Here is a 13,038-nt window from a genome sequence, read left to right on the forward strand (position 1 = left end):
TCTGCTGTTTTTTGTCAAATCTTTTGATCAACTTCAGTTCTAATCAAAACAATAAGTTACTGAATCATTTTGAGGATTTTAACCCTTTAAATGCCAGTGCGATTACAGGATGGTCATATTTTTCTTAAAACACACAAAACAGTCATTATCTTCCAGATAATGATGTTGTGGGGGTGTTTTTTTAAATCAGTCCTGGGTATCTCAAACATTAGCCAAAATACTGACTTTGATGGATTATTTGTTTTTGTGTAGCAGCTGAGTTAACATTTACCACCCTTTAAAGCCATTAAGGACAAAAATGTCCACTTCCAAAAAACTGCTCTAAAAACTTCACAGATTCATATTCTTTATGCTTTTTTTTTTTTTTTTTTGGCATAAATCTCTTAAACAACTTCAGCTGTGCTTAAAACTACCAAACATTCAATCATTTTGAGAATTTTAACCCTTTAAATGCCAGTTTGATTACTTAAAGTAATGTTGTTTTTAATGGAAAAAAGTGAAAAAATGTGAAACCTTCCTTTTTACCAAATGTTGGACGGCTGGGGCGTTATTTCTAAATCCAGGTTGGACATGTCCATGATTAGCCAAAATATTGACTTTGATGCTTTGACATCAGATTTAAAATTTACTACCCTTTCTAGTCATTAAGGACAAAAATATCCACTTACAAAACAGCAATAAAAATATTATACATTCATATTTTTTCTGCTGTTTTTTGTCAAATCTTTTGATCAACTTCAGTTCTAATCAAAACTATTGATTATTGAATAATTTTAATCCTTTAAATGCCAGTTTGATTACAGGATGGTCATATTTATAAAGTCAGTATGTCAAACTTTAGCCAAAATATTGACTTCGATGCATTGTTAGTTTTTCTGTAGCAGCCGATTTAAAATTTACTACCCTTTTGAGTCACTTACGGATAAAAACGTCCCGTTGACTCCCATTCAAACCACATTTTTTGATCTTTAAGTAATCAAACAGGTATTTAAAGGGTTAAAATCCTCAAAATGATTGAATGTTTGGTAGTTTTGAGCACAGCTGAAGTTGTTTGAGAGATTTATGCAAAAAAAAAAAAAAAAAAAGCAGAAACAACATGAATCTGTGAAGTTTTTATAGCAGTATTTGGAGGTGGACATTTTCGTCCTTCATGGCTTTAAAGGTAGTGAATGAAAGTGATGCCTGAGGGTTAAAACCACTTATTTTCATTCTACTGCCACTGCAGTACAGAAATAAGAAATCCTGGTAATTCCTCTGTAATTCAGTCAGAGGTGAAAACATTTGCACACCAAAAAATGCCACCAAATTTCTCCATTTTTCAATGTTTGCAGAGAGGCATTGTGGGAGATAATGACCTTGTTTGAACTGGTAGGATATATCAGTGACTGTAGGCTGTAATTATTTCAACTCAAACTACTTTAGGTGTTTTCTATGGATGTCAGAGTTTGGTGAAAAATTAAAATTACGAAAATGAATCATATTTGCTATACATGATGAGGACTGGAGTTAAGGACCAAAATTTAAAAAAAAAAAAAAAAATCTTGTTTAAAATATATCCAATGTCCTAAAAGGGCTTTAAGAGGGAGAGTGTGTTTTTTTTTTTTTTATTAAACAAAACTTAATAGTACATCAAAAATCAGTGTTGCTGCTAATCATTGATATATCCAAGACTGATAATCCCTGCACAAAAAATCTGCTTTGAATTTTTTAAATAGAAAATAATTATTTTTCTTTGTCAGAAAATGTGCCATTATGTAAATAAACTGGCATTTATAGGGTTAAAATTATGAAAATAATTCACATCTGCTAAACATGACGAGGACTGGAGTTGAGGACCAAAAATTTAAAAAAGTTTTTTCATTCATTTTTAATAATTTTAAATATATCCAGCGTCCTAAAAGGGCTTTAAGAGGGAGAGTGTGATGTTTAAAGGAGGGCCTGAGGGTTCAAACATTTCTTGAAGTGCATAAAACTGCAGAATAAACCTGTCACCCTGTACAAACATGTCATCTACTGCTAACCGTCTTCTTCTGCAGGTTTTTCACAGGGAGCTGAGAGACCTGTTCCCAGAGAGCCGACTCTGGTGGTGAAGGAAATCTCTTTCTGTTTCATTCAACGTTTATTTATCCCATCATTTTGTAGAAAGTCCCTATTCTAAAGTTTTACTGTTTTAATGGAAGAAGGTAAAGGGTTTTTGTAGCAGTGAAGTACTCGTACAGGGAAGACACACATTAACACTGTTTACTTGTTTATTTGTTTTCTTAAACTTTATTTATTTATTCATTTATTTATGAAAGAGGGGAAAAGACAAAATACTCGTATCACCTGTTGGGAAATGGGAATTCCATTGACATCCACAGTTTTTATGACATCAGAGATGGCAGCTGTTGTACACTATATTGCCAAAAGTATTTGCTCACCTGTCTTGACTCACATATGAACTTAAGTGACATCCCATTCTTAGTCCATAGGGTTTAATATGACGTCGGTCCACCCTTTGCAGCTATAACAGCTTCAACTCTTCTGGGAAGGCTTTCCACAAGGTTTAGGAGTGTGTTTATGGGAATTTTTCACCATTCTTCCAGAAGATCATTTGTGAGGTCACACACTGATGTTGGACCAGAAGGCCTGGCTCTCAGTCTCCATTCTAATTCATCCCAAAGGTGTTCTATGGGGTTGAGGTCAGGACTCTGTGCAGGCCAGTCAAGTTGATCCACACCAAACTCTCTCCTCCATGTCTTTATGGAGCTTGCTTTGTGCACTGGTGCACAGTCATGTTGGAGCAGGAAGGGGCCATCCCCAAACTGTTCCCACAAAGTTGGGAGCATGGAATTATCCAGAATCTCTTGGTATGCTGAAGCATTCAGAGTTCCTTTCACTGGAACTAAGGGGCCAAGCCCAGCTCCTGAAAAACAAGCCCACACCATAATCCCCCCTCCACCAAACTTTACACTTGGCACAATGCAGTAAGACAAGAACAGTTCTCCTGGCAACCACCAAACCCAGACTGGTCCATCAGATTGCCAGATGGAGAAGAGCTCTCTACCACTGTTCTTGAGCTAATCTGAAGGCCACATGAAGTTTGGAGGTCTGTAGCCATTGACTCTGCAGAAAGATGGTGACCTCTGTGCGCTATGACCTCAGCATCCTCTGACCCCACTCCTTCATTTTACGTGGCCTACCACTTGGTGGCTGAGTTGCTGTCGTTCCCAGTGGCTTCCACTTTGACTGTGGAATATTTAGGAGCCAGGAAATTTCACCACTGGACTTGTTGCACAGGTGGCATCCTATCACAGTACCACGCTGGAATTCACTGAGCTCCTGAGAGCGAGCCATTCTTTCACAAATGTTAGTAGAAACAGTCTGCATGCCTAGGTGATGATTTTATACACCTGTGGACATGGAAGTGATTGGAACACCTGATTTACATTATTTGGATGGTTGAGTGAATACTTTTGGCAGTATAGTGTATCTCAGTGTAAATTTCCCTGAGCCTCTGAGTCTTTGGGCTACCTCTTTCTCCTCCTCTGTTTTTTTTTTTTTTTTTTTTTGGACTGCCTCTTTCTCCTCCTCTTTTTTTTTGGACTGCCTCTTTCTCCTCCTCTGTTTTTTTTTTTTTTGGACTGCCTCTTTCTCCTCCTCTTTTTTTTTTGGACTGCCTCTTTCTCCTCCTCTGTTTTTTTTTTTTTTTTTTGGACTGCCTGTTTCTCCTCCTCTTTTTTTTTTTTTTTTTGTACTGCCTCTTTCTCCTCCTCTGTTTTTTTTTTTTTTGGACTGCCTCTTTCTCCTCCTCTTTTTTTTTGGACTGCCTCTTTCTCCTCCTCTGTTTTTTTTTTTTTTTTGGACTGCCTCTTTCTCCTCCTCTGTTTTTTTTTTGTTTGGACTGCCTCTTTCTCCTCCTCTGAGCTTTTGGGATGCCTCCTTCTCCTCCTCTGAGTTTTTGGGATGCCTCTTTCTCCTCTGAGTCTTTGGGATGCCTCTTTCTCCTCTGAGTTTTTGGGATGCCTCTTTCTCCTCCTCTGAGTCTTTGGGATGCCTCCTTCTCCTCCTCTGAGTTTTTGGGATGCCTCCTTCTCCTCCTCTGAGTCTTTGGGATGCCTCCTTCTCCTCCTCTGAGTTTTTGGGATGCCTCCTTCTCCTCCTCTGAGTCTTTGGGATGCCTCCTTCTCCTCCTCTGAGTTTTTGGGATGCCTCCTTCTCCTCCTCTGAGTCTTTGGGATGCCTCCTTCTCCTCCTCTGAGTTTTTGGGATGCCTCTTTCTCCTTCTCTGAGTCTTCGGGATGCCTCTTTCTCCTCCTCTGAGTCTTCGGGATGCCTCTTTCTCCTCCTCTGAGTCTTTTGGATGCCTCTTTCTCCTCTGAGTTTTTGGGATGCCTCCTTCTCCTCCTCTGAGTCTTTGGGATGCCTCCTTCTCCTCCTCTGAGTCTTTGGGATGCCTCTTTCTCCTCTGAGTTTTTGGGATGCCTCCTTCTCCTCCTCTGAGTCTTTGGGATGCCTCCTTCTCCTCCTCTGAGTCTTTGGGATGCCTCCTTCTCCTCCTCTGAGTCTTTGGGATGCCTCTTTCTCCTCTGAGTTTTTGGGATGCCTCCTTCTCCCCCTCTGAGTCTTTGGGATGCCTCTTTCTCCTCTGAGTCTTTGGGATGCCTCTTTCTCCTCTGAGTCTTTGGGATGCCTCCTTCTCCTCCTCTGAGTCTTTGGGATGCCTCCTTCTCCTCCTCTGAGTCTTTGGGATGCCTCTTTCTCCTCTGAGTCTTTGGGATGCCTCTTTCTCCTCTGAGTTTTTGGGATGCCTCCTTCTCCTCCTCTGAGTCTTTGGGATGCCTCTTTCTCCTCTGAGTCTTTGGGATGCCTCTTTCTCCTCTGAGTTTTTGGGATGCCTCCTTCTCCTCCTCTGAGTCTTTGGGATGCCTCCTTCTCCTCCTCTGAGTCTTTGGGATGCCTCCTTCTCCTCCTCTGAGTCTTTGGGATGCCTCTTTCTCCTCTGAGTTTTTGGGATGCCTCCTTCTCCTCCTCTGAGTCTTTGGGATGCCTCTTTCTCCTCTGAGTCTTTGGGATGCCTCCTTCTCCTCCTCTGAGTCTTTGGGATGCCTCTTTCTCCTCTGAGTCTTTGGGATGCCTCTTTCTCCTCCTCTGAGTCTTTGGGCTGTCTCTCTCAGTGTTCACAGTGGACCTTGATTTAAAATCAGTCAATTAAGGCACGCGGTGAATGCCAAGAGAGGAGCCTCGCTGCTCCAGAATGGTCGGCCCTTCATATGCTCTGTGATGCTGAGGACTGGGAAACAAAGCCACAAGATCTGAAAAAGCCACCCTGACACCTCACAGACATTCGTCTGAGCCCTGCTGATGATGGAGTCCATCCTGCTACTGAGGAGGATCTTAATGACAAGCTGCTCGTTAAGCAGGAAACTAATGAGTTCATTTAACCACATTAGAATGGGCCCAGTTACATGGGAGCAAATGAGTAATCTCTGCTGCGAGAGAATACCGTGTTCTAAGTTGGTCTGGGTCCTGGTGGTCTCTGGTCTGGATCATGTTGGTGTCTGACATGGGTCCTGGTAGTCTCGGGTCTGGGTCTTGATGGTCCCTGGTCTGGTTCTCTCTGGTCTCTTGTCTGGGTCCTGGTGTTCTCTGGTCTGGGTCCTGGTGTCCTCTGGTCTGGGTCCTGGTGTTCTCTGGTCTGGGTACTGTTGCTCTCTAGTCTGGGTCCTGGTGTTCCCTGGTCTGGGTTCTGTTGGTCTCTGGTCTGGGTCCTGGTGATCTCTGGTCTGGTTCTTGCTGGTCTCTGGTCGGGATCCTGGTGGTCTCTGGTCTGGTTCTTGCTGGTCTCTGGTCGGGATCCTGGTGTTCTATGGTCTGGGTCCTGGTGTTCTCTTGTATGGGTCCAGGTGTTCTCTGGTCTGGGTCCTGGTGGTCTGTGGTCTGGGTCCTGGTGGTCTCTGGTCTGGGTCTTGCTGGTCTCTGGTCTGGGTCCAGGTGTTCTCTGGTCTGGGTTCTGTTGGTCTCTGGTCTGGGTCCTGGTGGTCTGTGGTCTGGGTCCTGGTGGGCTGAAAGAGTCCTGGTTTTAGATGGATCAGTCTCTTTCAGGTCTTACTTCCATCAGACTTCAAGGATGGATGATAACTGACAGCTGTTGTAAACACTGTCAGTGTTTGGACCTGAATCAGCTCTTGTGGGGAGCGGGACCAGTTGGTGATCCTGATTACTGGATATGAGCACGCCTCAGTCCATTTTGAAGACCATCTGACCCCTCAGACCTCATACAGGGGGTTCATATGGACTGGTTTGTCACAGTAGATGCTAAACATCCTGATACAGGTTTAGGACCCTCCTGGTGGAGGTCTGCCAGTAAGCTGAGGGTGCGACTGGTCCATCCAGTCCTGCTGGTAGAGATTGGAGTCCTGGTCTTTGTGCAGATCTGGATCCTTCTGTTCAGCTCAGTAGAGAAATTGATTGTTTTTGTCTATTAAAATACAAAAATGGAATTAAAAACCAGAACTGGTCAGGTCTGGACAGCCCTGCAGTCTTCCTGGTTCCCACTCACACAGATGTAAAATACAAATGGGGTCAGGAAAGGAGCTGCTCCTTGGTCTACAGGATCACTTCAGGTTTAAGGGTTTTGAAAGGGATGTTGAGGTATTTCATGCTGACTCAGTATTTCCAGGAGACATGTTTCCTCCGTGCCAGCCTCTTACAGCAGCCTGACCAGCAGGCAGCAGCAGGTTCACAGTGGAGAGGCTGCTTCTGAGCAGCTCAGTGAGTCTAATCTGTTAATCCTCAGTAATAAAGGCTCTACATTTGGTTCCTCTGCCTGGCTCTCTGGATGTTTCTATCAGCCACTTCTAGGTCTTCACAAAGGTTCTGGTTCTTTGATAAATTGTTTTAATATTGTTGTATGGTGTGATTTCTGCACTCATATGATTCCAGCATGCAGAGGTTCTATACACGGAACATGTAAAAGTACCTGTCCCCAGGTGTGCTGCACACTAACAGGTAAGAGTAGCAACACTGCAGAGATGTGTTCAGGATGTAGCACAGGTCTGGGTTTATTATGGACAGTTCTGATGCAAAAGTTTCAATCTGTATTTCCAAGGAAGTTTGTAGTACCTCTATCAGTCCACTAGGGGAGGCAGAGCTTCATTAAAGGATGTTTGTAGTACCTCTATCAGTCCACTAGGGGAGGCAGAGCTTCATTAAAGGATGTTTGTAGTACCTCCATCAGTTCACTAGGGGAGGCAGAGCTTCATTAAAGGATGTTTGTAGTACCTCTATCAGTCCACTAGGGGAGGCAGAGCTTCATTAAAGGATGTTTGTAGTACCTCCATCAGTTCACTAGGGGAGGCAGAGCTTCATTAAAGGATGTTTGTAGTACCTCTATCAGTCCACTAGGGGAGGCAGAGCATCATTAAAGGATGTTTGTAGTACCTCTATCAGTCCACTAGGGGAGGCAGAGCATCATTAAAGGATGTTTGTAGTACCTCCATCAGTTCACTAGGGGAGGCAGAGCTTCATTAAAGGATGTTTGTAGTACCTCTATCAGTCCACTAGGGGAGGCAGAGCATCATTAAAGGATGTTTGTAGTACCTCCATCAGTTCACTAGGGGAGGCAGAGCATCATTAAAGGATGTTTGTAGTACCTCTATCAGTCCACTAGGGGAGGCAGAGCATCATTAAAGGATGTTTGTAGTACCTCCATCAGTTCACTAGGGGAGGCAGAGCTTCATTAAAGGATGTTTGTAGTACCTCTATCAGTCCACTAGAAGGAGGCAGAGCATCATTAAAGGATGTTTGTAGTACCTCTATCAGTCCACTAGGGGAGGCAGAGCATCATTAAAGGATGTTTGTAGTACCTCCATCAGTTCACTAGGGGAGGCAGAGCTTCATTAAAGGATGTTTGTAGTACCTCTATCAGTCCACTAGAAGGAGGCAGAGCATCATTAAAGGATGTTTGTAGTACCTCTATCAGTCCACTAGGGGAGGCAGAGCATCATTAAAGGATGTTTGTAGTACCTCCATCAGTTCACTAGGGGAGGCAGAGCTTCATTAAAGGATGTTTGTAGTACCTCTATCAGTCCACTAGAAGGAGGCAGAGCATCATTAAAGGATGTTTGTAGTACCTCTAACAGTCCACTAGGGGAGGCAGAGCTTCATTAAAGGATGTTTGTAGTACCTCTAACAGTCCACAAGAAGGAGGCAGAGCATCATTAAAGGATGTTTGTAGTACCTCTATCAGTCCACTAGAAGGAGGCAGAGCATCATTAAAGGATGTTTGTAGTACCTCTATCAGTCCACTAGGGGAGGCAGCGCATCATTAAAGGACGTTTGTAGTACCTCTATCAGTCCACTAGGGGAGGCAGAGCATCATTAAAGGACGTTTGTAGTACCTCTATCAGTCCACTAGGGGAGGCAGAGCATCATGAAAGGACGTTTGTAGTACCTCCATCAGTCCACTAGGGGAGGCAGAGCATCATGAAAGGATGTTTGTAGTACCTCTATCAGTCCACTAGGGGAGGCAGAGCATCATTAAAGGATGTTTGTAGTACCTCCATCAGTTCACTAGGGGAGGCAGAGCTTCATTAAAGGATGTTTGTAGTACCTCTATCAGTCCACTAGGGGAGGAAGAGCTTCATTAAAGGATGTTTGTAGTACCTCTATCAGTCCACTAGGGGAGGAAGAGCTTCATTAAAGGATGTTTGTAGTACCTCTATCAGTCCACTAGGGGAGGCAGAGCTTCATTAAAGGATGTTTGTAGTACCTCTATCAGTCCACTAGATGGAGGCAGAGCATCATTAAAGGATGTTTGTAGTACCTCTATCAGTCCACTAGATGGAGGCAGAGCATCATTAAAGGACAGTAAAGGTGGCTCTAACTCAGACACTCACTAATATTAACATAAACCTGCAGACATGGTCCAGGCTTCTCTATTCAAACCATGAGAGGCCAACATCATGGTCCTAATGACACTGGGGTATGGATTATGGTATTTTTGATGGGCTGGCATAATGATCACGCCCTCAAACCAGCACAGGGATTTTCAACCTTTTCAGCCCGCAAACCCCAAAATAAAGGTACCAGAGACCGGGGACCCCCACTGGACCTGAAGGTGGTTGAGCACAGCCGTGAACATTCATGAATAGTCCTGTGGAGACAAGGATGTCCATAAGGGAAATAAATGGGAGAGCTTTATGGGGCCCAGCCAAACTGAGGGCCAGCAAAATCCTGGTCCACTGTAAAGTTAAACTGTGGTATTTTAAATTTAACCTGAATAATAACCACTCTTATCAAAGAAACACATTTTAATTCATTTGTGTTGTTAGTAGCCCTCTTAAAAATGGAAATCCTTTTGTTAAAAACAGAATTAAAATATGTCAAAAATAGCTAAATTGGGTCAATAATGGCAAAAATGATGGAAAAGTGGTGATATAAGATTTTAAAAGTAGCAGAAATGAGTTAGAAATCCCAAAAATTACATACAAGTGGCAAAAAAATAATGAAAACATTGCAAAAATGGGTTAAAGTTGAAAAAATTGACATATTAGGTGGTAAAAGGGGATTAAAAAGTGGCTGAAATGGCGTTAAAGTGGCAACAATAGAGGAAAATTTGGTGAAATGGAATGAAAATTGATATAAACTGACAAAAAGGGTTAGCTGAGGCAGAAATAGTCAGAAACTGGCAAAACTGGCATATCAAATTGTGAAATGTGGCTTAAGTGGTAAAAGGGTTAAAAGTGTCAATAATGGGTCAACAGAGCCATAGGCAGAGAGTGGCATGGTTTGGTTTAGAAGTGGCAAAAACAGGCAGAAAAGGGTGGTGGAAAGGGTTTAAAACTGAAAAAAAAAGGGTTTAAAGTTGCAAACGTGTTAAAATTGGCAAAATTGGTTGGAAAAAGTGATAAAAATGAGTAACAATTAGGCAAAGTTGGTGTAAAGTGGCAACAGTGTACTTCAAAAGTGTTCTTAGTTTTTTTAAGGTTTCTGAAGACCCCCTCTCAGTGTCTCACGACCCCCCATGGGGTCCCGACCCCAATGTTGAGAACCCCTGTGTAATGCACCAATTAAAAAAAGAAAGACAGAAAGACAGAAAGAAAGAAAGACAGAAAGAAACAAAGACAGAAAGACAGAAAAAAGAAAGACAGAAAGAAAGAAAAAAGAAAGAAAGACAGAAAGAAAGAAAGAAAGAAAGAAACAAAGAATGAAAGAAACAAAGAAAGAAAGACAGAAAGAAAGAAAAAAGAAAGAAACAAAGAAAGAAAGACAGAAAGAAAGAAAAAAGAAAGAAACAAAGAATGAAAGAAACAAAGAAAGAAAGACAGAAAGAAAGAAAAAAGAAAGAAAGACAGAAAGAAAGAAAAAAGAAAGACAGAAAGAAAGAAAGAAAGAAACAAAGAATGAAAGAAACAAAGAAAGAAAGACAGAAAGAAAGAAAAAAGAAAGAAACAAAGAAAGAAAGACAGAAAGAAAGAAACAAAGAAAGAAAGACAGAAAGAAAGAAAGAAAGAAAAAAGAAAGACAGAAAGAAACAAAGAAAGAAAGACAGAAAGAAAGAAAGAAAGAAAAAAGAAAGAAAGAAAGAAACAAAGAAAGAAAGACAGAAAGAAAGAAGAGAAGAGTTAAAAGAACAGCGTCTTGAACTAGCTGCAGTGTTCCGGTCCTCGTCAGCAGCTCCTCTCTTCGTTCTCCAGTCGTTTAAAAACGTGGCTCTCCAGGCTGAGGAGGAGAACTTTCACATGAGGAACTAAGAGTGTTGTTGTCCTCTGATAAATGTGTCCCATTTAAAAAGGCTGTAAATGTGCATGAATATTCATGTGTACATCCTGATAACTCTGGACTTGATTTTGGATGTTAATAAAGTTTTATATGTATAAACACGGTTTCTTCTGTCATTACAGACACAAAAACATGCATTCATGTGAATTAAAACGTGTACTCACAGCTCAGCAGGGTGACCAAGAACTGATGGACCTGTTTGTCCTGACAGGGCCGGCCTCTGAAAGGTTGTGTGATGCTGTCACAAGGCTGTCATAATGATAATACACAGATTTATACTGAAGTAAACGTACTGATAGGATGAACGAGCCGAACACTGACCTCTAAAGCAGCTTTCTCCACAGTCGTTTCCTGTTTAAATTCATCTTCATTCAGTAAGGCTTCACTGAAGCGAGTCACAGAAATCATCTACTCACCAACCTCTCTACTGTTCATGTTGTATTTAAAGCGCTCACAGATCAAAACTCTTAACTGAGATTAATCTCAGAGTTTCTGGAGTTAATCACGATTAATCACATCTTTCTTATCGTGTTTTAAATTCCACTTATTTTTGTCATTTTGACTTTTCACCCCTCTTAAACTAAGGTTACCAGACTTCCTGTCTGGGCCCAAACCTGCTCTAACTGGTAGACCAGAGACAGTCCAACATAAACTGAACCAGAGAAAAGGATCTAGTTCTGGATCTGAGAGGACATGGGGGACAGTAGGAGGAAATGACTCCATGTTGGATGGCTCTGGCCTTGTGCACTGAGCTGTCAGTGAGGTTTTCAAGTGGCAGTGGTGGACTTCTTCACATCTCCAGGGGTGAGTTAAACACCACTGGCAGAGTCCTGCTGATGTGATGAAAGACCAGGTCCCTGACCTGAGGTAGGCCTCAGCACTGAACCGGTGAGAGGCTTTTTGTAGGCTGTAAAATTCTGGTTTATTATTCTTATTATAGTCAGCATTTGTTTGGACACAGTACATTATTAGTTAGTATTGAGTAAAACGTCCCGAGGTTTTGCATGTGCATCGGGTCTGGTAGGTGTTAGAGAGGGAGAATGTGAGCATAAGGACTTATCTAAACCCTTTAAATGAATACTTGTGTTGTAATCATTGAAACCAGAGGTTATCTGTAAACTGCTGCTTTTCTGAAGAGCACTCTTCTGTTACTTCAGTCATACTTGTGACGTGTGCTGTCTTTGTATTATACTGTATGTTCTGGTTGTGCTCCTTACTATGTGAGTCACATCAATAAATGAAAAAATTCATATTTTAAGGCAGTGATTCTCAGCCTTTTCAGACCACAACCCCCAAAATAAAGGTACCAGAGACCGGGGACCCCCACTGGACCTGAAGGTGGTTGAACAGCCATGAACGTTCATGAAAAGTCCCGTTAAGACAAGGCCGTCCATTAGGGGGATATAGGGGAGAGCTTTATGGGCCCCGCCAAACTGGGGGCCAGCAAAATCCTGATCCATTGTAAAGTTAAGCTGTGGTATTTTATATGTAACCTGAATAATAACCACTCTTACCAAAGAAACACATTTTAATTCATTTGTGTTAAAAATGTAAATCCTTTTGTTAAAAACAGAATTAGAATATGTTAAAAATAGCTCAAATGGGTTAGAATTGCCCAAAAAAACAACATAAAAGTGGCATAAAATAACAAAAAAAAATGGCAAAAAGGGGTTAAAGTTGCAAAAATGGGCTTAATAAATGGTAAAAGGGGAATCAAGATGGCTGAAATGGTGTTAAAGTGGCAAAAATACATGGACATTGGGTGAAATGGGATGAAAGTTGATATAAACTGGATAAAAAGGTTAGCTGAGGCAGAGGTAGTCAGAAACTGGCAAAACTGGCAGATCAAATTGTGAAAAACAAGTGTTAAAAGGGTTAATGGTGGTAATAATATGTCAACAGAGCCAACAGTAGGCAGAGCGTGGTAAGGTTTCGTTCAGACGTGACAAAAACAGGCAGAAAAAAGTGTGAAAAAAAAGTTGAAAAAATGTGTTAAAATTGGCAAAATGGGTCGGAAAAGTGATAAAAATGTGTTAAAATTGACAAAGTTGGTGGGAAAAGTGATAAAAATGTGTTAAAATTGACAAAGTTGGTGGGAAAAGTGATAAAAATGGGTTAAAATTAGGCAATAGTGGTGTAAAGTGGCAACAGTGTACTTCAAAAGTGTTGTTAGTTTTTTAAGGCATCTGGAGACCCCCTCTCAGTGTCTTGTGACCCCAATAGGGTCCCGACCCCAACATTGAGAACCACTGTTTTAAGGGACTCCACTAGAAA

The sequence above is a fragment of the Cheilinus undulatus genome, linkage group 13 (assembly GCF_018320785.1).
Source record: "Cheilinus undulatus linkage group 13, ASM1832078v1, whole genome shotgun sequence".
Taxonomy (NCBI): domain Eukaryota; kingdom Metazoa; phylum Chordata; class Actinopteri; order Labriformes; family Labridae; genus Cheilinus; species Cheilinus undulatus.